We start from the raw sequence: 26407 nt of genomic DNA on the forward strand, positions 1-26407 counted from the left end.
TCTGAGGTTGTCTGGAAGCAAGTTGCAATAGACAGGGCTTAGCCCTGATAAGAAAGAACTTTTAGTGAATGCTGAAATGAATTAACGAATAAAGTCAAAGAATATATTTTGTTCCCGACTTTAAAGCAAAAACAGCCTTATAACCTCGTCATTTAAATGTTGTCTCTAGAATTTGGGACTAGATGGCCTTTTAAAGCTCCTTTAAATTCTATAATTTCATGATTAGCAAGTATTAATACTCCCAATATGGTACTTCTGTTCTTTAATAAATTTAAATAAAAATGTTGACTAATGGAAACCTAAAAACCTTAACAATATCTGTTGAACAAACCTGTTTCCAAGAAGGAGTAACAATGAGATGTTTTCCTTTTGCTGCATATTTAATTCTAACTGAGGCAAGGAAGCCCACGGTGTTCCCTAAAATGCAGCGTTTCGGTCTCCCTGGGCAAGGTGGATCATAGCCTGTGGGTATTGCTTTCCACATGTGAGAGGAACAGCTGACTCGCCTGATATTTCAGGAACAGAATTGGAAAGGGCTAGAAATGAGGGCTCACTGCTCCGAAAGCACTAGGAAATTAAATCACTTCTCAGTTTCTCAGAAGAGAAATTCAAAATATTTGTCTGTAAGTAGCAATGCAGCCCCCAGCCAATATTTTAAAACCTTCCATTAAACTTGATAAAGATGGCATTACAGTATGTAACCTTGATCATATTATCGTATTATCTTACTATGAGCATTGCCCTCCATGTTTCCTGCTGCTAAGCTGCCACCTTTACATGAATAACTCACAACATTTGGAGGAAATGAGCCTCCTCCCAGATACATGTTGAGATAATTGCTGGAATAATAATATTGTGTGTTGCAATAAAAATGTTTCCGATTATTGCTTTTGAGGGATTTTAGAAATAGAAGCTACTATGTTTGGTTAGATTTAAGTATGTATGTATAACCAACCGTGTGAATGGAATATGCCCCTTCTCATAGAAGGCAGCAAGGGGATGTTTTTATGGTAAGATAAAAGAACGCTTTCTTCTTATGGTGACGTGTTCATGCCTGGGGATGTCGTAAAAGCCTGCTGTCACCAATACACTGCATTGTGCTTTGCTAATTGTTGTGGGGTTTTTCCTGCCAATGCTTTTTTTTTAGATTTAGAAATAATTCACTCACAATAACATTTTTTTAAATGTTAGAAAAAAGTACCCTTATGGTTAGTAAAACTTTGGTTTAATTCTTTCCAGTACCTTGAATATGCCTGAATATTTGCATATATATGATGGCTCTGTGTGTGTGTGTGTGTGTGTGTGTGTGAGCATGCGTGTGTGTGCACGCACGTGCGTGTGCTGTCACAGTCACATATGTGCGATATACTCGTATACATATTTCACTTTTGGGGTGCTAATGTAAAAGATAGTGTGTGTTTAATTTCAAATTCTACTTGTTCATTGTTGGTAGATAGGAAAGTTGTTGACTTTTAATATGCTAACCTTGTATCCTGCAAACTTGCTATGATTGCTTATTATTTCCAGTAATGATTTTGTGGATTCTTTTGGATTTTCTGCACTTATTTTCATGTCATCTGTGAACAAGGGCAGTTTTAGTCTTTCCTCCTAATCTGCGTACCTTTATTTACTTTCTTGCCTTATTTCATTAGCGTAGACTTCCAGTATGATGTGCTAAAGGAGTGATGGGAAGAGCTCATCCTTGCCTTATTCCTCAACTTACTGGGAAAGCTTCGAGTTTCTCACCATTAAGCATCACATTATCTGTAGATTTTTGGTGTATGGAGTTTATCAAGTTGAGGAAGCACCCCCATTGTTCGTAATTTACTGACAGATTTTATCACGAATGGGTGTTGGATTTTGTCAAAATTTTTTTTGACTTCTATTGATATTGTGTGATTTTTCTTTTTTTATTTGTTGATGTGATAGATTGCATTAATTCATTTTTTGAATATTAAGTTAACTTTACATAACTAGGATAAATCCCACTTGACCATTGTATATAATTCTTCTTATACTTTTTTGGATTTGATTTGCTAATATTTTGTTGAGGATATTTGCATCTATGTTCATGAGTTATTGGTGTGTAGTTTTCTTGTATTGCCTTGGTCTAGTTTTGGTATTAAGGTAATGCTGGCCTCATAAAATGAATAAGGAAAATATTTATTATGCTTCTATCCTCTGAAACAAATTGTAGAGAATGGGTAACAAGGTAAGAATTTCATTCATTTGTGTGCTTTACAAACATATATTTTTATATAAGAAGAGATTGACATCTTTTCCATCTATTTTCTTAATCATAATTCTTTACCAGTGTATAATAACTTATATTCAAGGAGCTCCAGAGCCAGTAAGCTTACCTTTTGACGTTAGGAAAATAAGATGATCTCTTCGGCTTTTGGGTTTCTTATAAAATCCAAGAATTGAAGTAGGTTATCTATAAGGCTTTCACTGGTTCGAAAGGACTGCTAATGGTAGAGACAGTGCTTGTTCACAGCTCATTCATCGATTGCATCATTTGAAAAAAATACTTATTTGTGGGTCCTATCTGCTGCCAGATGCAGAAATAAAAGATGAGGTTTTCAATGATAACTGCCTTCCAGATCACACACATGTGGCTGTTAATATGTAGAAAAAAATATATATAAGATAGACGTGCTCTTCATTTCCAGGGGTTCGGCTTGTTTCATCCAGGTACATGATTCCATTCAGGTACATGACCTGTGTCCTTTGAGTTTACACTGTATGTAAAACATTTTCCTCTCTCTTAGAGGAAATGGTGAATTATTTGAAAACCAAAACATCCTGAGGTTTTATACAACCCAGCAGGCTCGCATCTGCCATCCAGCCGTGCAGCCTCCTCTAATTATCTACAGTAGTGAGGCGATCTCCATCCACTCTGGGTGAGCAGGCGATAGTCTTACATTTATGAATGAAAAGCACAAAGCTGAGCCAGGAGCTGCAAGTGCAGCACTTGAGGGTAGAACGGCTGGGTGGTCACGCAGTTCCCGGAGAATTACATGGAAAAGGTTCAGAACGTTCCTGGATGCCTCCGTTTGACTCAGGAATAACATGTTGAGCCACAGTCAAATGGCACGGCCAAAGCCAAGTGACACATTTTTACCCAGCCAGTGTGTGTCGCTTGGGGCTCACCCTGATATCGGGGACCTCCCGGGGGAAAACACATCTGCACCTTGAATTTGATGTACAATATCCTTCTTAAAATTTAAAAGTGTAAAACTTGAAATCGCACAAAATAGAAAAATCATTACCATGATATCATTTGTCAAAAGGAAAAAAGCCATCTTCACCCTTTCCCCTCTTTCTCCTTCTAAGGCTGCCTGGTGTTCCCTGCACTTTTCACCTTTATTCGTCATTTCTCAGTTTACAAAGCTGAACACAAACTAAAAACTAAAAATAAAAAAAATCACAGTCAAACTTAACCTTCTAGAAACATGTTTTAAAGTCCAGTTCCCAGTAGGATATTAAATCTTAGAAGCAGTGCTGCCTTGTCATTTTTCTCAATCCTTTCACTAAAGTCTTATGGTTTTGATGTCACTGTTGTTTGATATAAATGTTTTTTTATAATATTCTTGCTTCAAATTTGTCCTAAAATTCCTTCACCCTTTTTAAGCAACGCTGCCTTGGGTTGCAGACTTGAAAGATTTACTTGGGCTCTGAGAGTAGCTCAGTCCATTTGTACTTGCTTGTGGTGTTCCTGGGGGAAAGTGATTTAACTGTCATTTGACAGGATTTGGGTATGCTTTCATTTATCCATTCACTCGTTTAACAAAGAGAGACAAGAAACAGGGATCTTACTTTCCCTTTGTCTTGTCTTCTTCTCTTGTCAATTCACATTTAAATTTTTGTTATATGTGGCATTTCTTTTATGATTTAGATTTAATCTGTAAATTATGCTTCTTTTTAATTTTTGAGACATTGCTGAATGGCTATCTTCTATCAACTTAACCCTTTCTTGACATTTTGGGGTCAAATGGAAACTGAACACCTTATCAAGGCACCAGGCTCTGAAGAGTTTTGTCCAAGTCTCCAGATACACTCACATTCAGTTGGACTGAAATCCTTAACATGGCCTTTTTCAGTAAGTGGCTTTATTTCTGTGATGGAAACAATGCTGGAATTGTGTTGACGTGATACAGCACTAGAGTAGAGACCTTGGCACATACTGACTATATATTCCTCTTATTAGATCCAAACAGTAGGTACACTCCTAGGTAATGTAACATGCCAGCAACAAAAGATATTGTCATATAAGTATGGGGGTGTCTCAGAGTGTCCATTCTGTGTAGCATAATAGAGAGAGGTAACTCAGGATAGCACTTTTATATGACAACAAACAGGAGTATGTTATGCAGTAGAACGGAGTATCTTACAACCTTTTAAGATGAAAGAGGAAATGTCAAAGATAGGTCTTGTAATGTGAAGCAGACTCCTTCACACTGTGCCCTATAAGTTCTCTCTACTTGTGCTGTGAGTGACTCTTTCCAGAAAAAGCGTGGCCCACCTCCGTCTGGTCCAGTCTTGAGGGGGCTCTACACCCTTCCAGAAAGGAGACTCCTCCTGTGGGTGGAGTCTCCCATAAAGGTAATTACACCCCCTCCTCCTGCTTTGAAAGGTAGTGCTTGATGACCTGTAAGTCTTTACCTAAGTTCATTTCAAATGATATGAATACCTGTCTTATAGATGAAGAAATTGAAGCTAAGACATTTAAAAAATTACCTCTGGCCATCCCACATCTGGTCGACCCAACCTCCACACCAAGGCCTGTGGGGTTTGCATTGCTTTTCTCTCATCACACTGTACCCCGCTGTACTACCCCAGTTTTCTCTGTGCAGTAAACAACAAGCCGGTCTGGTGAGTGTGGAAGGCAGGCTTCTCTGTGAAAACAAAAATACTAGTGGGTATTTTTGTGAGGTACAAGACACTTCAGAATCAGAGAGCTTCTCCCTACCTGACCCTCTGCACTGCTGGCTGCCAGCTGCGTGGAGGACAAGCCACGTGACTGATGCTGCAAATCGTGTGCATCTGTTTCACGCACTGCAGTAAGCAGAAAACAAGTTCATTTTATAGGGAACGCTCTCATTTTAAAATCCCCTTGCGAATTTAACGAAATTTTCCAAAACTGATGTAAATAAAATAAATTAATCAGAAAGCAATGGAGAGTTTTTAGGCACTATTAGGAATGAGGGGGAAAGTCAAATTCCTAAGTCCAGCTCATAGGATATAGATTATTCAGCTACATTCTCTGGGGTCAGGTACTTATGAAAACAGGAGAAATATTTTATCAACACTGATACTTTGAAATGTGAGCTGCGTCAGCTTTAATGTCAGCCAGCCACCTTCATGTCTCCTGCAGTGAACCCTGCAGATGTCAGATCTGAGTGGCCACATCAGCGGGGTTTCCTGGAGACGTTACAGATGCTTGTGTGTGAAATTCATATGCCTTGTCTGTTCGTGCAACTGTCACTACAGGCACACAGCAGCCCCCACTGGCACGAGTGACAGTATTGTAAACCCACCTGAAGCAATTCTGTCTCCATTAAGGTCAGCCTTGCATGTTGTAACCATCTGGGTTTTAAGCAGATAGTGGATGTTAAGAAGCAGCTGTGGGGCCAGCCGAGTGGCGCGATGGTTAAGAACTGTCTTGGGACGCCAGAGGGCCCCAGCTCGAATCCCACATATGAGGAGCAGTGACACTGCCCTCTACATCTAAGATGCTGAACAACAGCTCAGCCTGGAGCTGGGCTGCCATGAGCCGCCAGCAACGGCGTAGGCTGCAGCCCCTGTGGCAGTGGGTTGCCATGGGCTACCGTGTGTAGCCAGCAGCCAGCGTAAGCAGCCAGCAGCCGCAGTGAGTGGCCGTCCAGAAGCCGGCGACTGATCTGCCTTGCCCGGGAAGAGTGCAATGATGTTGCCAACTTGGGCCAGTGAAGCCTTGGCATGTCCTCCACAACTAGACTGAAGAACAAAAAGACAGCAACTTTTCTGTTCCTCTTCCCCCAATTCCCCAGCACTGTTCCTGTCCCCCAACTCCCCAGTAAAAATCTTTAAAAAAAAAAAAAAGAAGCAGCTGTGATCCTAAAGTATTGAAGAGGCCCTCACTAGGACTTTGGTGACAGTCAGGCATTAATTTTAAGGCCTATTTTCCTTGGAAATAAATACCACCTAGTCTTTAAACAGCTGATTTTACTTAGGAAAATATTGTAAGTGACTTGTGCGTTTGTTTTTAATTGCAGCTTAATCCTTGTAATTAGCAATTGATTATACCCTTGGTGAGGGGGAGAAATTATTTTGATTGCAAATAATATTTGCACTGATTCATATCCTCAGAAATTGTAAGAGGCTGGAACAGTTTTTGGTGGTAAGCAACGATATGATCTTCCTTGCTCTCTATAAACATCATCTATGTCCCTATCATTTCCCATGACATTTAGAATTAAGCATTTTCAGGTTTGTCCTTTGGAGCTTCCAAAACGTGTAGCGCTGTTTGCTACCAAATACGCAATAGTCTCAATAACCCGGAGTACAAAGTTATTTATTGAAGTAAGGGTTGTGATGTGTCATTCTGTTTCTTGCTAATTTGGCAAATTCTAATCAGAGCAAACATGGCTTCTAATCCTGTATCTGAAGTTCAAGGGTTTCTATGTCCAGCTGTAGACTTTCACAGCACTGAGAGCTCCTTAATGTGCTGTCATGATGGGCCTCCCATGTCACATGCACACAGCAATGTGCAGGAGTGTGCACACACGCGCCGGCATCTGACAATGTCAGTGTCACGGCAGTGCCATTTTATGCCGGTGGCCATGGCCTCTAGCACCTCCTCAGTCACCAGATTTAACTTACACGTCACTCAGTCTGTTCATTCAACAAGGTATTTATCGAGTTCATCTGTGACTCCAGGAAGTGTTCCAGGTGCTTCAAACTGTGAGAAAGAGTGTTTGGGATGCAGGGATAGCAGATGATCACTGTGCACACTGGCCGTTGAGTGGCGTGGTGAAAAAGGGCTGGTCATGCCAAGGCTTGATAACCCCTCTCAGTGCATTCTCAGAGTGTCATTGCAACAGAAACCCAGACTTCTTTCTTTAGGGAAAGTCTTTCCAATGAGTCTTTCACCTGGCCAAGACAGCAGTAACACAAACATAGAATAATTCATGTGTGCTTAAGCAGGACATGCACCAATGTGCCCACTCACGGTTCCTTTCCATCCAGCCAGCTGGATGTGGGCATTCCCTGTCCTGCTGACACACTTCCTCCTTGCCCATCACTGGGGAAAGGACCAGACCTTGACCCTTGACCCCAAAGCCAAACCCTGACCCATGGTGCTGTCATTGCCAATCTCCACATCTGGTTTCTTCTCCTGAGCCATTTGGTTCAAAGGTATTTTTGTATCATTTTATTTTTTTTTAAATTAAATAAATGCAGTTGCCTGTGGTCTTCTTCAAAGTTGCAGTATAACTAAAGCATTTGAAATTAACACCTTCAATTATTATTTCTCTATAGATCATAATATTTGTAATTGAGAAAATCTCCCTCTACTGGTGGCAAGCTGAGAGAAAATTATGATAAAAGCGTATTCTCAATTCTAACTGCCTTTTAATTAAAATGACTAAATATTTCTGACAATATTATTGAAAGTATTGTTTCCTACTTCACTCAATGAAACTTTCTTTGACAAACATTGTTACTAAACAGAACTTGTCAAATAAGTTATTTTCATTTATACATATTTTGGAAGTTCCACCACATTTAAAGGCAGCAAAATCAGAGGTTTTCTCACTGTTCTTTGTGATAGGAATATAAATGTATGTAATTAAAACTAGAAGTTGCATTGAAATATTCCTCCCACAAATTGAAATATTCCAGAAGTTCAATTATAGATTTTAGAATGAAAATCTTGTATATAATTTGATTTCACATTATTTAATCTAATCAGGTTCTCCACTTTTACAGGGATTACTTTCAACTTCTTCTTGCAAACTCTCTTTAGTGATTTACATTTACTTAAATCTTCAAAAGCTTGAGATTTGGGGAATTCTGTTGATAATTTTGATAAAAGATTGCTAACTGATTTTAAACAAAATGCAAACAAATTTAGAAGATTCTTGTAAAGTAGTTAACACTGTTGCATTGTAGGGGAAAAAAATATTTTCCCACCACCTTCCTAGGCTCTCTAGCTGAGGTCCTGACAAAAGACAGGTTAGCAAGTGCAGTACACACACACACACACACACACGCACACACACACACACGCACACGCACACGCACACGCACCCAGAAGCACCCAGAGATGAGTAACTCAGACAGGTGGTTACAACTTAGCCTTATTTGGCTTCTTAACCAAAGAACAGTAATTCTATAGTGAAGTGACAAAACAAAGGAAAAGGACCTTGAACTTCTAGGGCAGCTCATTGTGGGAAGGTGAACCTCTGGGGGATGTCATGGAGGATAAGGGCCAGTGAGTGAAGTCGGTAACATGGATGCCTTGGTGTTTTCTTGGCTGATAAGGGTCTAGAGTTGTCTTCTGTGATTAACTTCTGCCCTAATGGGCAGAGGGGGAGGGAAAGTCTTTACAAATTTATGTCCTTTAGGCAATAAGCGAGGGCAAAGCTTATTTTATCTGCTTTCTCTCTCAGTTGGCATTAGCTCAAAATAATCCTTATGCCAATGGCATGTTTGGGTGGCATATTCTGCCACTTTTCAGTAGGCACTAGAGTTGATTTACAAAGTGGTTTTTTGTTCAAGGCTGAAAGTTTCCTAAAAGTGTGATTGAAGATGGAGCAAGGAGAAACAGTATATGCTGGCACCAGAAATGTTTTTTTTCTCCAACATCAGGTTTTTTACAATTTGGTTGTTCAGTTACTCTGTCTTTGCAAAAATATTTGTAAATTTTGACAACTACAGCTTCTGCTTTGATTGGTAGAATATCACAGCTTCTTTGAACACAATTACGAGTTACATGCCTGCCACAATTACTTCCAAGGGTATTCCACAAGTTCCTAAATTTAGTAAGGATGTTGTTTTCAACCATAATGCTGTATCTCACCAAAATATATATTCATATCATCACTTTAAAAACAAAGAATATATTAAATGTGGAACTTTAAATTTCCAATAGAATTCACAATGTCACCATCAAGACAAGAAACCTCAGAAGTTTTACTTTGAGTCAATGAATTACATGAGAAGAAAAATTGAACAATTATTAGAATTAACAGATTTTCTATTTTTATTCTACAGTGACACTGATAGAGCACTATTCAATTTAATTTTTTATAAAGTTCTGCTAAGCAAGCTAATGTCAACAGCTATCACTTAACTTGTACATGCACAAGAAAACTTGGAATCAAGACTGAGTAAATTAATTTAGAACAGTCATTTGATGTAAATGAAAAGCCACACTTCACTGAGTAATATGTAAATGTACCTTCTGAGCTGCATGTGTGAAATCGCATTTTTGAGCGCAGCATTCGTGAAATATCTACAGGCTTGGGAGTAGAAGCTGCCGATTCTTCAACAGGTTTGTGTGTTGAAGAATGTGATATATAAAAACCCCTCCGGTGGATGGAAAGTGTTGAGTAACACCGATGCAACTTACATATTCAATCATTAACTTTCTTGAGAAATAGAAATTCTAGACTGTAACATTGTGATTTATAGTAAGAAGTCCTATTTGTTCCTTGTCTGTTCTGAGCTCCTAAAACCCTTGGACTTCCCTAAGTGATGAGAGTCACAAAGTTGTCTTTTGTTTTGGGACCTCGCCTAAGGATGGGGACTTGTTGCCTGGGGCCAACCATGTGATTAGAAGGTTAGAACTCTTAGTCCCACCCCGTCAGCGGAGGGAAGAGGAGTTGGATCTCTAGTACAATCACCAATGACCAGTGATGTAATGAATCATGCCTATGTAGTGAAGCCTCCAGAAAAACCCAAAAGGAGGGGGTTCAGAGAGCTTCTGGGTTGGTGACCATGCAGGGAGAGTGGCCTGCTCAGAGAGCACGGAGTCTCCACAGCCTTTCCCCACGCCTGGCCCTGGCATCTCTTCCATCTGGTTGTTCCTGAGCGATATCCTTTCATAATTGACTGGTGATCTAGTAAATAGAAAGTTTCTCTGTGCTCGGTGAACTATTCCAGCAAATTAATTGAATTCAAGGAGGGGGCCTTTGGAACCTCTAATAGAAGGCAGGTGGATTGGAATCCCAGGTGACAACCTGAATTTGGGATTGGCATCTGAAAGGTAGTGTGGGGGTCTCTGTAGGTCTGAACCCTTAACCTGTGGAACCTGATGCTATCTGCTGGTAGAGAGAGTCAGAAGTGAGTTGAATGGCAGGATACCTAGCTGGTGTCCAAGAATTGCTTGGTGGTGTAGGGAAAACCCCAGACATTGGCAGTGGCATTAGAACCTCTCATACTTAATATGCCTTTCCTCTTGTAGCTCATTACTGTTGGAAGAGTTTATTCCAAAATAAATACCTTACCAGCAATCACAAGAAATAATTCTTGATTTGTAATCAATACATGACAGAACACATTGAATCAAAAGCCTCCGGACAACTCGTTAGGTGCTCTCTATCGTGTCCAGCTTCTATTTCCTGTGCGTATTTCATGTAGGACAAGCCTATAATGTCCTACGATTTCCATTGACCCCACCCACTGTTGTTCTGGTGGCTTCCTACCTCTCGCAAACCTTGGACCGGTCCCGGGACTCTGTGTGCCTTGCACTCTGGATGAGGCACTAGCAGAACGCCGAAGTGGAGCAGGTCTACCAGAAGTTCAGCTTATTTTAATGTAACTATTAATAAGAATAAGGCAACTTCCAATAATTATAAATGTGGGACAGATCCTAAACCAGACAGGACACACAGACAAAAGCCTGTATCGGGACTGTTCCAGGTAAATCTTGTCATATCACCCTCCTGGGTACACCTCTAAGATGAGAGGGTCTCTGCTTCCTTGAGGGGCTTGGCTGGGGCCACTGGACACTTTGTAACCCAAGGTGACCGGAGGCCATGGGCAGGAGATATCACACTGGCTAACTTCATACAGAGACACCTGCAAACCGAGGGCCTGAAAGGTGCACTTGCAGCCCCTTTCTGGACCCTGCCCAGGTCACGGGTCACTGCTTATTGGGAGGTGCAGGCTGATTGTGGGAAAGAACATGACATTGCTAAGCAATGGTGAGAGTTGCTGCAACTCAGGGAGGCTCGGCTGTCCCGAGATGCTCTCCTTCAGCCTGAGATGCTGCTCGCCTCATTCTGCAATGGCGGGATGTGACGAGGTCAATAGTTGCCTAGGTTTGTGTAAGTCAAGTTTGTCTTCCTCTTCACTAGATTAACCCCAAGTTGCGGTACTACAACCGCTGGAGTTTGGGGAGGTTCCCATCTAGGTGCCAGTAATTAGTGTCACACAAGTTGGGGCACATGACAGCACATAGCTCTGTGTGTCTCTTGGTGAGGATTCTCAATAATGAAGTGAAAAATGCTTCTGTGTTCTGAAACTGCAGTTAGGAAAGCAGGGTGCCTAGGAGTTGACGTTTGGTGTTCTTATGTCTGCAGACTATCTTTGATTCCTTGTTCTGACAAAGACACTTCTTTCCAAGCAAGACAAATGGATCTTGTCCACAGCGAGCCATGGTCCTTGATGGTTCCAGCACCAACCCCTTGGCTAATAGTAGAAATCTTCATTCTACGTCACTTCCGCTTTTTGCTTAAACTCTCTCTCTGAGAATGCCTGTCGTGGTGAAGGCTTTTCCTATTTGTATCGCTCTTATGAACACAGGAGTGTGTGTGGGCCATTAACCCAAGAGTTACTTACAGGTTCATGTTGCTGCTATGTGGTCTTCAATCATCCCCCAAATTCCTAAATCCTTACGCCGTGATTTATCCCCAGCAGTTCAAGGAGAGTAAATCTCAGCTTCTTCCTTCTTCCCTCTCGGTTTTCCCTCTTTATGTTCACAGTTGAGTTTGGGGCATCTAGTTTGCCTCGAAGGCCTTTTCAACTCCCGTGGTGGGCAGGTAGCATGGTCACTATGAGCACTGCCTTTGACAACAGACCATGCGGGCCCAGGTGCCTCTGCCCCGCTTACCCTGCTGTTGTGGGTGGGAAGCGCCTTCTGCTCATTTGTGCTGAGTCACTGTGACCATGAGGCCAGCGTAGGTGCGTTTACATGGCCAGCAGGACTAGTTAGTCCTGCCGGGCCATTTCCGCTTCAGGCAGTGACTTCGTGTTACAGCTTCTGAAGCCCCAGATTTTAGGGCCGGTTCCCCATTTCCTCAGGGGGTGCAGGAAGACATTTCACTCTGCAAAAAGTGTGCGGGTGTGTAGGCAGCAGCATGGAGCAGACAGCTGCGGGAGGGGAACGTAGGAATAGGCGCTTCCTCCTGAGTCCTCTGCCAATTGACTGTCCGATTTGGGGCAAAGCAGTTATTTTGACCTTAATGCCTAAACTTGGTTCATTCCTGAGATGATATTAGGTCAAATTAGCTAATTTATGTGAACATACTTTGAAATTTTTAGATCTCTACACAAATGTGACACATCAACTGTAATGATTATTGTTAACAACCTTTTTCCTCTTAGGAAATGTGTACATAAACAGTTCTTTTGGAAATGAGACATTAATTCAAATGGAATACCCAGCCCTAAGTATCAGCTCAGAGGAAACATTTTGAGTTAGAAGGACCCATGTTGCTGCAGGCAAATATATTTTAATATTAATGGCAGGAATGATGTAGGCATGTGATTGCATAAAAAGAAATTGGGAAAGAAAATTGGGTCTTGGTGACACAAAAAATATTTGGGCAAGATAAGACTTCCTTAATAGGATAGCTTTAGAAATTTCAGTAGAGATTTTAACTTCTTAAATGTGACTGCCGTGGAGCTGTGACAGGGGACACATTGCAGGTTGAGTTCTCCAGAAGCAAAAATGGAGACAGAAGTGGGTGTGTAAGATCTTTTTACTTATTTTTTAGGGACCAAGGCCTGCAAAGGGACAGGGGAAGAGGAAAGTTTGGCAGAAAAAGATGAACTGTGACTTAGGCCTAACTTGACCTTGGCCAGTGGTATGGGGAGCTCTGGCGTAAGCATGGCCTGCAGAGTGTCCCTGGCAGGGCCAAACTGAAACTTCACATGGCGCCTCGCTCATCTCTGGCGTGGCTGCCCAGGGACAGTGGCTGATTCAGACCCTGATGGAGCTGACAGCTGGAGGCACCAGCTGACCAAATGCTCCACAGCTGGGCAGCATATCCTTTGAAAGGAGATCTGGATGGTACCTCTTTGTATCTCCCACAGGGTGTAGACAAGAGTCATGAAAAGAACCTGAGAGTCCTGAGAACAGCTATGTAGGGCAATGTTAGAAAACAAAGTGAGCAATAAGTATGTCTGCACTAGAATTAGCAAATATAATCAGTTTTAACCTATTTTGGTAATTGTTATAGTATAATTACCAGGGAACTTCCTGCATTCAGTACAATAATACACATTTTTGAAAGCAAAAATAGTCAGTTCAACTACCTTACTAATTAAGCACATGGACACTTAAGTTATATAGTGTTAATACCTGTGAAAGAAAAACAAAGTTTTGATCATTCATACTTTTTATAAATACCATAGTATTGATTTGATGTTGAAACTACTGTAAATGTTTATTGTTAAATCTCATATAAATGATCACTTTAATTTAAAAATAAAAACATAAACATACTTAATTATCAAAGTATATCTTAAAGAAAATTTTAGGAAACAAACTTCAAAATTTTGTTTTTTTACTCAAAACTCCATGTGGTTAAAGGGCCATGAGATGAGATGAATGATTAACATGTCTCCTAAAAAATATTATTGTTTCTTCAGAAATTTACCCACAGTACAAATAATCAACAGTGTCCCTGATAAACTGCCCTAGTAAATTAAGATCAGTTCTTACAATAAATACAAACATTCCATATCTCTTTAATCAAGCCTTTTAACTGTTCAAGGAATTGATGTCAATATTAGCATCCTAAGCTTTTTGGATATGGATGAACTTTTGGCACCTAAAATTGCTTTATTGTCACCAACTAGACTTTCTTAGATTCTATTTTTATATCCATTTTTAAAGGCTGTTATATTTGCTCAGTGATCATTTCAAAGGTCCACGATAAACCTGATTGAGTAAGTTGAAGTAATCTCTGCAAAGAACAGGTTAATTGATCCAAGTATTTAATGAAAGCCTGGACTTGAGCAGGAGGAGTGGAGAAGACTTCCCCCGAGTTGATTCCTTTGTCTCCTTTGCTGTCGTCTGGTCGGTGTGGCCCGATACTGTCAGAGAGGGCATGGTGGAGCAGAAAGCAGAGGAAACGGAGATCAGACCTGGATTGGCATCCAGACTTAATCACAAGCTGCGTCAGCTCAAACTGGTCATTTACCCCTCAGCTTCCTTTGATCCAAGGAGTCTGATAATACTCAATGGATTGTTGGTGCTGTGGTCATAGTTCAAAAACAAAATCCATGTGAAAGTGATTTATAAACTACAAAATGGTATCCAAATGCTATGAACAATGGGTGCTTGCCCTCGGATCTGTGTGATGGTGGCCAGCTGACTAATGCACCCTCCTAGCAGGGCTATAAGGACTCAAATGCTCGGACCGTCATGCAGCCCAGTGTGCAGACACGCCGGTGAGCTGTGCATGGAGCAGGCAAGACTCTCTCCTGGGCTGAATGCCCATCGTAACTTTCAGTTGAAAGTGTCCATGGAAATTTCATAAAGGGCCCTTTCAAGCCATTAAGATAATAGCTAGAGTGGATCTATCACAGGTAACTTTTATTACAGAATTTATGCAAAACAGTTTTCTAGGAAAAAGGATAAAATGCATGGAATGTGATGATCCCACCCATCACACACGTTAGATTTCACAGAGCCATCAGTGTTCGGCTCTGATCTGGCTCTCTGGAATGATATTTTTGGCTCTTGCAACTCCAAGTCCATATGGAGAGAGATTTTTGATTCAGGAAATTAAAAATTTTAGTCTTTGAACCTTTCTTTTTTTTTAATATCCCTTGCTAAATTACAGATAGGTGGGATAATTCTTTTATTTATCTTGAAAACTTGTTTTCATTGAGATGAATTTATTTTCCAATAAATGTATTGGAACACTTCCCTTAAAGAGTACTACGCTTGCTTCTTGTCCGTTTGCGGTATCTATTTTATACCACACATTTTCCGTACTGAGTGACAGAAGGCACAGAATCTTCACTCCTCCCCCAGTCTCTCACCATCTCTGATTTCTGTATTTCCCAGTTTCCATGGATGTTTGTTTTTGAGCATGAAGTGGCTTGCCCTAGAATCGCTCAGTGACGCCAACCGCGTCAGCCTCTGGTGAGCAAAGACTGATGGAGACCGCAGGTTCTGGGGCCGGCATGCTGGGTTCACAGCTGGTCCCACCTCTGATTGCCTTATTCTCTGGCCCAGCTCCCCAGCCTCTCTGAACTGCTTTAAAAGGTTCTGAAAATTGAATGAGATAAAACTTGAAGAGTGGCTGGCACATAGCCAACACAGTAAATATTAGCTAAGGTCTTGCCTTGAGTTGCTGACTAAAAGAATGCATTGTAGGGTAAGTTTTTACTGATTTTGGCTTCTCTATATTTTGTTCTCCAAGCTTACATGAGCCATGGTTCTACGAAGCATAACTGAAGAGTATTTCCTCTTTGCTATGACTGGTGTCCCTGTTTTGACATTGCAGACATCATCTGTCTGATGAAACGCCTCATAAACAAGCTTTTCACTAGCTGGCTGAGTGGGGATTTTCTTTTTCTTGGAGAAGAATAGTAATTTTAAGGCTAACACTATACTTTTATGGATATCAGTAGGACAATATAAAATTGAGTGAACACTCTGCAACCCCATTTCTCCTTTTACTGATATGGAGTGAGGCAAGGACCTTTAGTTCTCATATCCTTATGTAGCTGTAGGTAAATGGTTCTCAACCAGGGTGGTTTTGACAATGTCCGGAGACATTTTTCATTGTCACATCTTGGAGCCGGGGGTGCTACTAGCATGTAGTGTGTCGAGGCCAGGGATACTGCTAAATATGCTACAACAGTCCCTCAAAGCAACAAGTTTTGGGGCCCCAGGTTTCAGTAGCACTGAGGTTGGAAAGCCTGCTGCAGCTGGATGACAGGCAGAGCAGGCAGAGCCCTGATGTGTGACGTGGAAAGTTCACTTCCTGTTATACTGCTGTCTCCATCCAAACTCAAACTTTGCTGATCACAGTCTCTGCTATGCCACTGTTCCATGGTCTGAAGATTTCAAACAAACTAACAAACAAAACTGTGTTCCACATTTCACATTGTAGGCTTGAATTCCTTGCCCTTCACATTCAGCTAGGGGGGCTGGCACTTTTCCATTGAATTTTGAAAGAACTAGGGAAGAGCACGGGGCTTAGCCAGTGTTGGGCACCACGCATCATGGGTCTGCAGCGCGTAGCGGGTAGGAAGTGTGTGCTGTGAGAAGAGCGAGTCTGGCTGCAGAGATAAAAGAATTCTGAAAGTTGTTTTTTTGAACCTACAAACTGTAATTTCATTCTGTATTTTAAATAAACTCCAAAAAAACCTCCATCAGTTTACAGGGTATTGCCATTTGCGTTTGTTAGCTGTTTTGTTTTGTTTTGTTTGTTTTTGTTTTTCTGCTTTTGTTTTTTGTTTTTGTTTTGGAAATGAACCTGTAAGTTCATGGAGAATGGAAACACGTTTGAAAGTCTCTGGTGAAACAATTACAAACATCGTTTCATTTCATTCTGGAAGAAAAATCCTCTGTTATGTAGCAGTGCTATTTCAGAATCACTGCAGATTTTTTTCATGCTTTTTTGGTAATTAGAAACAAGAAGAATGGATGAGGAAGAAGTCAGGCAGTAGAGAAACTTATGGAATAGCATCTTGCAGCCCTTCAGATCCAGCCTCACTGTGGGTCGCCAGTGACGATGGTGGTGCAGGGGCCGTTTCTGTGGTATTGACTACATTATAGCTGAGGCCTGGCCCTGGCCAGGACTGTAATGGGTTTCTAGTCTTTAGTGGAGCTGAGAAGTGAGACACTGCCCGGGGCCGCAGCCCACATTTGCAGAAGCCGTATGTCTCTGAGAGCTTAGCTTCTGTGTATTCTAGAAGCCACATTCAGAATGCACATGGCGATCTGAGAGTCCCATCAGCTAAATCCCATATTCTGCTGGAGCCGGGCCACACTGTGACATATCTCCTGCCAACCCAACTTCTCACGTATAAGGCCCACGAGCTGTGTTTACAGGCAGCCGCCTCCTTCAGGGCTCAGAACCACCTGGTGAGACAGGTGCTGTTGTCCCCAGTCCTCACTGAGGTTACCTGAGCCTGAGAGGGAGGAGGTTTGGGAAAGACGCCATTGTCACACAGCTGACATGCGGTGACAGCAGGGTCCACATCCCAGGACGTGTGTGCTGACAGAATCTCAGAGGGACCTGCTTCAGGGAGCTGAGAGCCGGGTGCGTCCTGCCGAATCCCCACCTGTCCAGTCACTTTTGGTCTTTCTGATGGTGGACATTGTTCCCAGGATGGGCTGTCGTATGCAGTACAGGTGCTCTGAGCCCTTGGATTTCCCAGCTTAGGTAACGTTCCGCCACTCCTGCTCTCACGGCCGATGTGTGACTCTTCCCACCTCTTATATCCTGGCGCGTTTCATGTCAGAGCCCGTAGCGCTGAGGGTCAGCCGCGGTGCAGACGTGACTGAGCTGCCGTTGGGGACCTTGTGATGCATCGCTTCCGCCCGGCCAGCGAGCGCGCTCTCTGGGTGAGCTGGCTGTGTGCAGTGTTCTTCTGTGCATTCATCATTTGGCCTTCCTCTCCGAGTTTTCTATACGGTGTTTGACTGTTATTTATTTAAATAAATTTGGAAGATTTCTTTATGTGACAAGGATGCTAGCACATTTCTACATATATAATACATGCAAATATTTCCCATTTATTATTTCTCTTTTACTCTGAGTATTTTTCCATAGCAAGTGTTAAATTTTTATGTCCTTGTTTATCATTGGGTTTGATTTTTCTTCCCTCTTAGCAATAGTTTTTTGCCAACACTGACTTAATTAATTTGATTTACCTGTGGTGTATTCTCATAGTTTTATAAGTCCATGTTTTGTAACATTTGATTCTTTGACCATCCTAGTGTCTGTGTTGGGAATGCTAAAAGATCCTAATTTTATTATTATTAGTATTATTTATTATTATCATCATCACTATATTAAATTCTAACCCCATTTATCGAGTCATCTCACAGCTCAGTGATTTGAAATGTTAGACTTTCAGAAGCTGAAATCACACATGTGTATTTGTATCTCTTGGACCTCTGTTAGAGCTTCCACTTCTGATCTATTGCTTATTCTGTGCCAAGAACATAGTATATGTAATCCCTGTAACTTTAAATACAATTTAAAATATGGTTGGAATAGTCTCTCTTCATTGGCAATCGTTTTCATAACATTTTGGACTATTCTATGATTATTCTCCCTTCAGAACAATTTAAATGATCTTTTTTCCATGTTCTAAAGATACGCTGAACAGAGGGGAACAGCTGGAGCCCCCCCTGCCCACTTTTGCTTCCTGATGGTCCCCGTGACCGTTTCCTTTCTAAGACACAATTGAACTCCATTTTTAATATGGCATCACTTTTAGCTTACAAGGATAGAGCTTCAAATGTTTTTTGTCAGTGGGGGATATCGTTTTAATGTTTTTAAAAATCCTGGAATCACAGATTTGTGTGTCGGAAAGCTATTTGAGAGATGCAACCATTTCTATTTCTTCCTATAGATGGGAACGTAACTAAACTGAGCCAGAGAGAGCAAGAGTTATCCTTTATTTTATTTTTTTAAGGTTTTGGCTTATGTATTCCACATCACAAGTGTGTGGCTTGTTTGACCTTGAGTCCCCTCCAAATTGAGTGACAGTGTCTGTACTTTGGGAAACCCCCTTGGGCAACCTGCTGGGGACTTTTCTTTCATAGACTAATTTCCTGAATCTCTGGCTAAAGAGTGAAGGTTAATAGTTTAGGGAGTTTGTTTACAGGCCATTAGAAACCATTAGCACGTTGCTGAGATTAAAAGCACTTCTCAAGGATGCTGGCTGGCCTAGAAAGGAAACAGGACTTTTAAAGCATCTATTTTTAGCACCTAATTAAAACAGGCTTAGCGATTGCCCTCCTCTCTTGCCATACTATTATATTTCATATTTTAATTATCAAAAAAGTCTTAATTTCCTTCAACTTAAGTTCTGCCTCCAGGAACTTAAAGTGATAGTAACTTGAAGCCCTCTTCATGGATTCTTAGCAAATTTTTAAATCACCCTCATAACCTTCTTTTTGAGGCTGATTATTTTCAACCCCTGTACATTCCCTCTTTGACGATTTTTTCTTAATGTTCTAATTTCTTAATGATCCCTCTTTTCTCCTAATAATACACCTTTGCTCCAAATGGGCCGAGCTCCTGGAAGCCCCTGGCACAGCCAGCCCTTTGTGTTCTGGGTTTCTCACCTTCACCTTGGCTGCTGTTCCTCCAGAGCGCCCCCTGCCGCCCTGCACAGGTTCTTGCAGGGTGTGAAGACCCGGTACAACCTCCACACGGTCTATGGTGTTTATGAACCTTCTTTACATTTAGTATTGAAACCCCATGGCATTGTGTGTCAGTGTCGAACGTTCCCCCGTGATGGGTGCCCCAGTCCACATGCCTCCGCCCCCTCTAGCATTCCCTGTAATGCCATGCACTTAGGGACCTCACAGTCCAGTAAGAAGGCGCTGAATTGTATCAGTGCCCCCTACCATATTTTGGTTTGTAACCATTTCTTTTTCTCTTAGCTACTGCAAAGATAGAACCAGTTTAATACACAGTCGGGTCCATGTGTGTTTTCTGTTCTATCCTGTAAATCCACGTGGGTGTTGGTCAGCCGCCAGCCCACTGATGTGTAATAACAGAAACCCAATCAGAGCCCAGCTCTGCAGGCCCCCTCATACCTCACTCACTCTGCGTTCCAGGGCCCTGCTCTTCCTTCAGTTCTGTGAGCAAACTCTGCTCCTCCTGCCGCAGGACCTTGGCACATGCTGCTTCCTTCACATGTAAAGCTCTCCCCATTTTTCTCAGCCTAAACCCACCACCCCTCGCCACACAATTTTGTCTGATGAGAGGAAGCTTTACAGAGTTTGGATGTCAGGGACACCTGGCATCAACACCTGTAATCCGCAGCCTACCAGGTAGATGGACCTGACCTGGATAGCCAGGTATGAGTGCTGTTTTCTTCAACCCATGTGCTATCCCCCAAAAGCTGTGACTCTGACGGGTCAGAGGTGGTGAGCTGTCCTGTAGGATTGGCAGTAGGTTACCGTGCAGAGGGGGTGGTTGGTCATTTTGGGAAGCAGGGTACCATGCGCCACACAGAGAAAAAGCTGTGTTGGCCCAGATGGGGAATGAAAGGAGCTGGAGTTTGATCTCAGCCGAGGAAAGTAGAAAATACAAGCAAAGAGCTCGGGGCCCACTTGCAAAGGGCCTTGTAAGCCCTCCGAGAAGGCGAGCACGGAGCCTGTCAGGTACTATTGAGTATGTGAGGGATGTTGTTTTATCACTTACCGTATTTTGCCATGTTTAATGTGCTCCCATGTATAATGTGCACCCACGTTTTTGGCCCAAACTTCCAGGGGAAAAATCTTTCGTTTTAATTTTTTAATTCAAATTTTTATTTGTGTACAGTTATGTACTTGTTTTCTGTATTATAAAGGAATTTTACTGTTTATTTTTAACATTATGGTACAAGAAATTTTATGTAACAATACTTGCAAAACATAAGAACAGATACAAGGTACAAGAAATTTTAAATACCAGTAACAAATTTACGATATTTATGTATCATGGAAGGCCAAGAACTCTTCATCGACACAAGTTCGTTGTCAGTTCAACAAAACCCATTATCATATTCCAGGGTATTATTTTGCATACAGATATCGTTATTGATTTCTATCATTACACTTTTAACTCATAAGCATAAATACAAGAATTTAAAACATTTATACAGGTACGGTATTAGTGCTACACATGTATAATATGCATCCTTATTTTTCCCTCACAAATTTGGGCAATAAAGTATGCATTATACACAGCAAAATATGGTAGCCTCTGGGGAATCATTGGAGTTTTTAAGTCAGGAGAATATAATGGCCAGTTTTGTGTTTTCAGAAGGTGATTCCAGCGGCTGAGGGGGGGAGCAGGATTTTCCCGTTTCTGTTGCACAGAGGTCACCTCGCAGGAAAGCATCGGCTGAAACCCATCCCGAGGTGGTTCTTCAAGCCGGCTGGAGCTCAGAATATCCCATCAGGGCCTCTCTAGCCACACACTCACCTCCGCTGGTCTCATTCCTCTCGTCTCCTGCCTCCTAGCAAAACACGTTCCAGTAGGACTTAGCTGCGCTTTTGTTGAAATCCTGGAGTTAGTTTATGGGGAGCTTCATGGCACTTTTTGTATCACATAAGAACATATACAGATAATCACAAGCCCATTTGGTTAATACGAACTAACCACCAGAAAGACCCGAGTTGAAATGCCAGCAGTCTCCTGAAAGCCTTGTACAGACACGGGTTTACTGCTGTGTATTTGTGCCTGTGTCACATCCACTCTGCAGTCACCGTCCTTCGTCTCTGCCCTCCAGGCACACAGACTTCATCCCTATCCCCATGAAGGCTCCAAACCTGTCTGTACCTCTGGGCCTTTGCACATCTCCTTGCTAGGAAAACCTTATCTGGCTCTTCCGTAGCTGCTCCCACCCAGCCCGCGGGCCTCTGCCTCCACATCCCTTCCGCAGAGAAGCAGCACCCACTACTGATGCTTGAGGAGCGTCTCCGCCCCTCCCTGCCCTGCCTTCCTGTATCAGGATGAAATTTGATATTCCACTTTTATTTGTGACATGGGAGGGTCACAGCCTATTACCCTAGGTAGATTTGAACCATATCCGCTTTGTTCAAACTTGTATGCCCAGCACTTAACAAGAATGAGTGGCAAGGAGCAGGAATTCAATAAGTACCTGCCGAAGGAATGACTGAACAAGGCTGGCATGAAGATCTAAAACCACGGGTGAGAACTGTTACGGAAATCACGCCTTGAAATACACAGTCAGAAAACAGAAAATAGTTATTCTCAGCCCAAAATATGTTTTAAGAGGCTGGCACAGGAGAAGGCGCCTCGCATTGGGCTTTAAACCCCAATCCAGGAAGAAGGCGTGTATGGCACCTATTAGGTATGACTGAGTATGTGAGGGTGAGACAGATATTTGCCAGTCAGAGTCCATTTTCAGTGTAGTAAGGCAGCTCATTTAAAAAGTAATTCTATATTGAATCATCTTTTGATATAAAAAATACCCTTTAAAAACTGAATACTTGTGCTGTCATTTTGTTTCACAAAAAAAGGGAACTTTCTTGCATTCTTGTAAATCAGTTCCAGTGGTCTGTGTAACATCTGAGCACAAGTCCGGGTTCCATGGAGGCACCTGAATGTGAGAGCGTCTCATTAGTGGCACACGCACGTCATTTCCCGCGACTGGGTGGAGGGGAGGATCATGGACGCGGCCCCAGGATGTGGTGTGACCCGTGTTCATCATCGTGGGCGTCCAGGGCCAGGCCGGTGTGAAGGAAGGATATATATGAGCGGGCTGGGGACACCGCTGCCACCCGCCGAGATCATGGGGACCGTATCTTCAAAGGATTTCATCAGGCAGCTTTGTGTGAGCCGTTTGGGGACAGCAGTCCCAGGATCAGTAGAAATGGCCATTCTTAGGACAAGGCTCCAGGGGTACTGCAAGACTGACTCATCCATCGGGAGAGGCCCCCAGGCAAATACCACAGTTTGGAACTCCTACAACTTTTTCTTATATTTCTAAACGAATGAAGTATACTTTCACTCTTCTCTACTTTAAGTTCATACCAAAATTTTTATGGATCTTTCTTTTCTTTTTTAATCCATGATTATATAAAAAGCCCATGAAAATATGTATATGCATCTATACAATGTATATATATTTCACATGTAAGTGTAAGCATTTGTACACACATAATATACAAGTGTGTGAGCACCGGCGCGCGCGCACACACACACACACACACACCCCAATGTGCCCATGTGCACACGTATGCATCTCCGTAAATATAAGGAAGTGACACGTACACAGGATTGTCATCATAGAGAAATGAGATCATACATAGTGTGGAACAAATTGGATTTTCCCCCTTTTTTACAACTTGTTTTTTCCCTTGAACCATACATCACAGACAGCCTTTTAAGCAGGGACCTGTAGACATGCCCCACTCTTTGTCCTGGCTGCAGAGAACCCCATTGTACTATAAGTTAATGAACTTTGCTCTGGTTTTGACATTGAGATCTCTTTTGTTTTCCTTCTCCAAATAACATTGGGATTATCAGCAGTGTACAGGTGTCTTCACAGGCCTTGCTAGTATTTCTGAAGAACAGGGTCCTAGGAGTAGATTCCTTAAACCATAAAATGACTGAATCCTGAACACACTAGTGTGTGTTTGGTTGGCTCTCAGAGGGACGCATGGCGCTCACGGCGGGGACAACCGATCAGCTGGCTCAGACTAAGTCACCACTTGAATGCTCTATCAGTGTCACCATTAATGCCCTGAGATGTAGGCATTTTCAAGATCTGTTGGTTCAAGGCAGATTGAGGTCTCTTTAGTTTTAAATATGTATGTAAAGAATCATATTTATTTTTGTCTAAATTTCTCTTAAAGATTCTGAACCAAGATATCCTTTTGTGAAATCCTCCTCTAGGTAGAGAAATTTAAATGTAAAACACTTCAGAAGCCTACTGAATAAGAAGCCTCATCTTTTCCAGCCGTTTCAGGCTTCGAGGGTGTGCTGTGTGTGCTGAGCTCCTGCCCTTTTTGAGATACTGAGACTACCCTGAAGTCTGAGATGGACAGAGTGCCTACTTGTGTTTTAAGGAAAAAAGCAACACATTCTACTTGCTTAGTTAACAAATATGTATTGTGGCCTTGCTAAGTGAATTCTAAGTACCATAAGGGTGACAGTAATAACCTCAGGTCTTTACCTTAAAGAATTCCTCATCACCCTAAGGAATTGGTGGGAAGAATAATATACAGAAAGTTAAAAAATATTTCTAGGGCTGGCTGAGTGGCATGTTAGTTAAGAGTTGGCTTAGTATACCAGCTCTGAGCAGCAGGACCCCAGTTTGGATCCCACATGAGGGCCAGTGATGCTGTGCCCTCTACAGCTAAGATGGTGAACAACAGCTCAACTTGGAGCTGGGCTGCCGGGAGTCGCCGGCAACGGCATAGGCTGCAGTGGGGCTGGCCAGCAGCAGGCGTGAGCCGTCAAGAGCCACCGTGAGCAGCCATCCAATGGCCGGCGAGTAACTGCCTTACCTGGGAAGAGCGCAATGATAATACCATCATGGGCCAGTGAAGTGATGTCCTCCACAACTAGACTGAAGATCAAATAGCAGCAACTTGTCTGTTCCCCTTTCCCAATTCCCCAATTCTGTTCCCCTCCCCCAATTCCCCAATAAAATTTTTAAAAGAAAATATTTCTAGGTACTTGGCAAGACAGCAGGAGATACACCTTAAAATCTGCAACATGACAGCTGTTGGGTTACAAACATTTCTTTGGTACTACAGAAGTGGGGCACTGTGGTTCTGAGCTTCAAGGTGAGTGTGCGATGTGAACTGAACCCTGAAAACCCAGGCAGGACTGGGACTGGTGGAGGCGAGAGAGCATTGTAAGTGGTGGCGGCGAATGAGCAAAGATATGCAGACAGCAAATATTTATGGATTGGCACATCATCTGGTTTGCTTGGAACTTAGTATATGTGACAAAGAAATTGATGAAAGGAACGCTAGGTTAATGTCAAGTACAGAAGGATTTGAATGCAGTGCAAGGAGCTTATTTGGTGTGTAATGGAAGCTATCGAAGGTTTGGGGACAGGGAGAGAGACATGTCCTTAGCTGGGCTTCAGGAAGCTTCATCTGCCTGGTGATGTTGAGAGTCGGGAGAATGGAGGGGAGAGAAGCAGCTGGAAGACCATTGTACTCGCTCAGAGAACGGTCTGTGTCACCTTTAATTAGAATCCAGGCAGCTTTCCTGTAGGTCACACCTGGCTGAAACGGAAGCAGTTGTTCTCTTAGAAAGCCTTAAGGGCTATATCATAATTTACTAATGAATGAGAAATGAAATTCAAGCTACCGAATAATTAGAATGTGGATACAGAAATATCACGAACCAAGAAAGCGGTTATTCCTCGAGGTTCTGAGTCCCCGGAACCTGGGTAATGGCTTCCACAGAAAGAGACGAGCACATTAAGGCAGCTCAACGTGAAATTTGTGTACAGGTTACAATCGCCATCGCTGGACAACCTGAAGGGACCCTGGCGGAAAATGCTTTCACTGCACCATGAAGAAGCGAAGAACTCCCCGGGGAGAAATGAGGAAAGTGAAGGGTTAAGGCTCTTAAGTGAGGTTGGGACCTGGGAGAGCAGGAATTGATTCACCATTGAGCGTTTTTGATCGGATGCACCAATGAGAACACCCGGAGAACTCTCCGTCGAGGTCTCCATTCTGTCGTTGCCGATGTTGCTCTGGTGAAGGTGGTGATGGTGATGTGTGCGTCTCTGCTGTGAGAGTCAAGCCTGCATCTCATTACAGTTTCGGGATGGATAGGACGCAGGTCGGGGAAGTTGTGAGAGCTGGTGGGCACCAAAGCTGGCCCTTCTCGGCCAGTGAAAACGAACTGATAAATTTTCAGGAGTTTCGTGAGCCCGTTGTTAAACACAATTACTTAAATAATTACGTTTTATACTTACAATTTAGTCAATTGTATTTTTTAAAAAGGTAATAAATACTCGACACTCATCATTTATTGTAGTAATAATGATCATATTACATTTTGTGAACATATTATAGAATGGCGGAAATATTATAGAATGGTGGGCTACTGAGGGTCTCTGCCCAACTCTGGTTCAGGGCTTCGTGTTGGTAGCTTGAAGTTGACCATGAAGAAATATTTAATACCACAGAAAACAGCAAATGAACAAGTCAGGCCTTTCCCAACCCCCATCCCCCAGAACCAGTTGTCACACATTTACCCTGTGACCTGCGGGTTCTCCGACCTTCAGAAGGAAAAGTGAGAGTGTTTTCTAAGTAGTTCCTGCTCCGTCACTCCTGTCGCCCTCAGTTCCCAGGGTGTCTGTTGCGTTCCACTAGGACACAAGATACCTGCAGCTGTTCCCCTCTTATCACTAAGCCGTTTGTACTGACGAGGAGACTGTGGCTTTTAGTAACTAGGACGATGTGGGCAACTCACGGGCTCTCACTCCCAGTTCATTCATCCTTAAC

At 42.4% G+C, this 26407-nt stretch overlaps 1 protein-coding gene across 1 annotated transcript in view; it reads left to right on the forward strand.

The window, feature by feature from the left end:
- Positions 1–26407, forward strand: part of LOC109376962 (E3 ubiquitin-protein ligase parkin-like) — a gene marked incomplete at its 5' end in the record, with an annotated part of 210476 nt that overhangs the window by 64931 nt on the left and 119138 nt on the right. The gene's annotated exons all lie outside the window — the stretch shown is intronic.

This window comes from Hipposideros armiger, unplaced genomic scaffold (assembly GCF_001890085.2).
Source record: "Hipposideros armiger isolate ML-2016 unplaced genomic scaffold, ASM189008v1 scaffold_1241, whole genome shotgun sequence".
Lineage (NCBI taxonomy): Eukaryota > Metazoa > Chordata > Mammalia > Chiroptera > Hipposideridae > Hipposideros > Hipposideros armiger.